This window comes from Alligator sinensis, unplaced genomic scaffold, assembly GCF_000455745.1.
Source record: "Alligator sinensis unplaced genomic scaffold, ASM45574v1 scaffold716_1, whole genome shotgun sequence".
NCBI lineage: Eukaryota > Metazoa > Chordata > Crocodylia > Alligatoridae > Alligator > Alligator sinensis.
In genome coordinates this window covers 1-4,195 of record NW_005842786.1, presented here as the reverse complement: position 1 = coordinate 4,195, position 4,195 = coordinate 1, and the positions used below count along the sequence as shown (strand labels likewise).

Genomic DNA, 4,195 nt, shown 5'->3' with positions numbered 1-4,195 from the left:
CGCGGGCGCGCGGGGGCTGCCGGCTGGAGGGCCCCGGGAGACGCCGGTGGGTGCTGCGGTCTGGCCCCGTGCTTGGTCCTGCCTCCCCGCCCCCGCTGTCCGCGGCTGCCCTTGTGCGGGAGCGACGCGGACTCGGGCCGCAGGAGGCGCCTTCACGAGCCCGGCTCCGTCCTTGCCCGCCCCAAATGCCCTTCATTGCAATAGGGAAGAAATGACAGCTCGTGGTGTTTGGAGAGGGCGGTGGGGGGCGGTTGCGCAGCAGCTCGAGGGCGCAGGCGGTAACGCCGGCCCGGGCGCTTCGGGTTCACCCCGCGGCACTGAAATCTCTCCAGACCTCCGAACTTGGGTTGTTGGTTTTTCCGTCTTAGGTTTACACGTGCGGTTTTGATCCTGTTCACTGCCCGTGTTTTCAACGCCAGCCGTCTGCGAGGAGCCGCTGGGACGTGCCCATCAGCCCGAGACTTCAGTAAGCCGGGAGCTTCCCGAACAGGTCTGCGTCGCCTTAGAAACACCTGGTTCATCCGAAAGAAGAAAAGTGCGGGCTGCAAATTGAGGAAACCCGTTCTGTAGATCAGGGGTGGGCTGGATACGCACCCGCCTGCGGGCGGGTGCCTACCGCCTGGCTGTATTCGTGCTCTTGCGTGGGGCTAAGCCCTGTTCAGTCCTGCGGGGGCGGCGCGTGCTGCGCTCCCACCCTTGCCCACGGGATGGCCTTGACCCCAGCCCCGCAGGTAGGGAAGCAGCCATAGCAGGTACAGGGAGGATGCAGCAGGTGTTGTGAGGGAGCGGAGGGGACACGGGTCTGCCAGGGTCCATCACGCAGGGCTGGGGTGGCCATCATAGAGGACAGTCCGCTTGTCCTCTGTTGATATGACAGCGGACGCCTTTATGTCCTCTGCTTTTCTCTTAAAGAATGACACACGTGTGAATGGGGCCAGGGCATCGTTTGTCTTTGGGGGCTGGAAAGAGGAGCGAGTGTCAGCCATCCTTGTGCTCAGGCTGTCAGCCTCCTCCCTGGGGCTACTGAGACCAATTTTAATAGCATATTTTCTCTTAAAGAGAGAAACAGAGGACATAAAGGTCTTGGGTTTCGTATCAATAGAGGACAGAGCAGCAGAAAACTGGAATGTCCTCTAGCACGGCCGCCCTACGCAGGACTCCCATGTAGTTCCTGGGTTCTCCGCCCGAGCCGTGTGCCTCCGGGAGAGCTCTGCACGACTGAGCCAGCAGCCCAGCCCCACTCACTGCTATGTGCAGGTCATGGGGAACAACGGGGAGCTCTGCTATAGAGCCGGGCTGGCTCGGCCCCTCTCACTGCCACCCCGGCTGAGCCCTGTGACCTGTGCCACTAGCTTCATTGTGTGGGGCTTCCCCTGGCAGTGCAGGGCTCAGGCAGAGAACCCGGGAGCTGCATGCGAGCCCTGTGCGATGGAGCTGGCAGCCCGGCCACGTGCAGTCCTGGGGGGCTTCACCTGCCGTGGGCCATGAGTGCCCCAAGGGCCGACTGCCTACTGCTGCCACTACTGCAGGTGGCAGGGACTTTGTGCAGTGGGGGGGGGCGTGTTTATAGGAGGGCCACATGCCAACAACCCCCCCACACGCACAGACCCCGTACACACCCACACATACCCAAAAATACACCCACCCACAGAACCCATCCCCACCCCTGTATAGTAGACATTTGATTTTTAGTATATATTTTGGAGGGTTTTTTTCCAGTTCCAACATCCCCACCTCCACCCCCGGAGTACTTCTGAGGGTGAGGGTAGGGACTTCCAATGCCAAAGGTCATGGGTGAGGGGCAGAATATCTGGTCCCAAGATGGGGACTAGGGGGCACCTGTCAAGGGCTGGGGCTACCCTTGCTCGTTAAGTGGTCCTCCAGCCGAAGTAATTCCCCAGCCGGACTATAGATCATTCTCTCCTCAATCCACAAAAGAGAAGATGGCAATAGGAATGCCTTGCTCAGTATGATCATTTTACAGTGGGTTTGACTAAAACCCTTGAACTACCTGAGCCTATCTCACCAATTCTGAACATGTATCTCTGTTCAGAGTAAAAATAAAAGTCAAGTTGTCAGCTAGAAGGAAAGAAAAGAGACCAGGCATCTCAGTACATTTGTATTCTCTTGGCCTCCCTTCCTAGACTGATTTTTTTTTTTTTCCTACCAAGGAAGGTTGTTTATCAGGGCTTGTGTAGCTATAAATTCCACAGACTTTTTGGATCATGCCCTGCAGATCTCAGTGACACTTCTTAATGTTAGAGGTGCTAAGTATTTCTTTGCTACATTTATCTGTTCATTCAAAAGTTAGCTGGGATTATATCGGGGCAGTGTTACTTAACTAAAACTTGTCTTTTCATTTTGTGATGCAGAGCCTCACAATGACACCGAGAGAGCCCCCGGAAGTAATTTCTCCAGTGAAAAATATAGAGAATCAAAGAATCAAAGCTTCTTAATGTTAGAGGTGCTAAGTATTTCTTTGCTACATTTATCTGTTCATTCAAAAGTTAGCTGGGATTATATCGGGGCAGTGTTACTTAACTAAAACTTGTCTTTTCATTTTGTGATGCAGAGCCTCACAATGACACCGAGAGAGCCCCCGGAAGTAATTTCTCCAGTGAAAAATATAGAGAATCAAAGAATCAAAGTTCTGCAAGAGTTGTTTGAACAGCTTCCAGAAGAAGATCAGTAAGTGATACGCCCATCTCATTTTGCCAGCAAAGTACTTTTAAAGCCTTTTTTGTGATTTCTTGTCTTACTTTTGTATTTGAAAAACTTTCAGATATTTAGAAGCATATGATCTCCCTTAAATAAAATTTTGATTACACGTGCCCCTCCCAATCCGGTCCCAGAGGGAAGAGGAGCAGCAGGGATTGCCTGGGCGGGGACCCTGTACTGCTGCTCCCTGTTCCCATCCTGGACTGGTTTGGAAAAAGGGAGCAGAGGGGCAATGCTCCCCCACCTCTTCCCCAGACCAGGAGCCCTAGTGGGGCTGTGGGCACGCAGCTCTTAGTGTCATATAGAGAGAAGCTCAAAAACTTTCCCCGCTAGAAGTCAATGCCTGTTTGAGGCACCAGTCACCTCGGTGGCCAGGATCAGAACAACAGAAAACACCAGTAGCTGTGGGAACCTCCCATCCTGATCCTTGTGTCCTCTCAAATTTGTTCCCACCCAAGCTATTGTACTATGCCTGAATCCGTAACATTAGGCAGGCAGCATAGATCGAAAGCTGGGAATTGAAGATGGTCAGGAGTTGGATAGAAACTTTCTCCTCTTTTCAGAAATTCCTGCTTGCTCAAACGTTGTGTGAGAATGCATTTGTGGATGCAGTTTTCTGTTGAGAGACTTGCCCACACCCACAGCAAAATAACCCCGGTGATTCTGGCTTCTGTTCAAAATGAAAGAGAGCAGGGGCCTGACCTTGGATTTATCTCATTTGGAGTCTGTCTCTGTGTGCATCTCTCTCCTAGTTGTCCCTTTTTTTTGGCAACGAAAACATAGAGCAGTTCGTCTGTTGCAAAAAGCTCAGAAGGACCACGACAGGACAACATGTTTTAACACTATGAAAGCCTATTTGAAATCTGTAGGTTTATCTTATGAAGCATGTTTGCTTATGCAACAGTGCTAACATTGCTCAAGGCACCTCAAGGTGCCACAGCACTTTTTCTCAAAATCACCTGTTGACACAGAGCAGAAGAGATGGATCTCCTATTGCTGTGGTACCTTAGTTTCAGAAGATAACCCTTCGTCCTCAGAAGTCACCCATCAAGTTGTTTCTACTTTATATAAACTTAAACTGTTGTTCATTTTTGATTCTTACCATTGTCATGGTAGTCTCTGAAGCATGAGATTCTGTCCTTTTGTGAAATTATCCAGGTCTGTGTTCCTTGAACGGTTCGTTGTAGTAATAGAACCAAGAAGGCAACCTTCATCTCCAGTTCACAGCTGTACAAATAATCTTTTCTCTTTTCCACAGGGAATTTTTGGAACATGGCTCAATCTTCCTGGGACTAAGTGCAAGCGTATGTGGCTTAATAGTAAACAGGTCATTCAGGAAAATCCTAAATATCTCACGTGCTGGCCTACCATCTACATTGTTGATGACTATGATCCCATTAACCTCAACATATGCAACTTACAACAGTTTAGTTGTCCAGCCTTTACTGACAGGTAAGCTTGTTGCTCAGTCTTATCA

General features: G+C 50.8%; 1 long non-coding RNA gene across 1 annotated transcript; it reads left to right on the top strand.

The window, feature by feature from the left end:
* Window position 1: 1 nt before the first annotated feature.
* Window positions 2-2,448, top strand: LOC106722864. The gene is made up of 3 exons (XR_001358868.2): window positions 2-46; window positions 369-490; window positions 2,373-2,448. It is a non-coding gene; the product is annotated as an uncharacterized LOC106722864 (long non-coding RNA).
* Window positions 2,449-4,195: the final 1,747 nt, after the last annotated feature.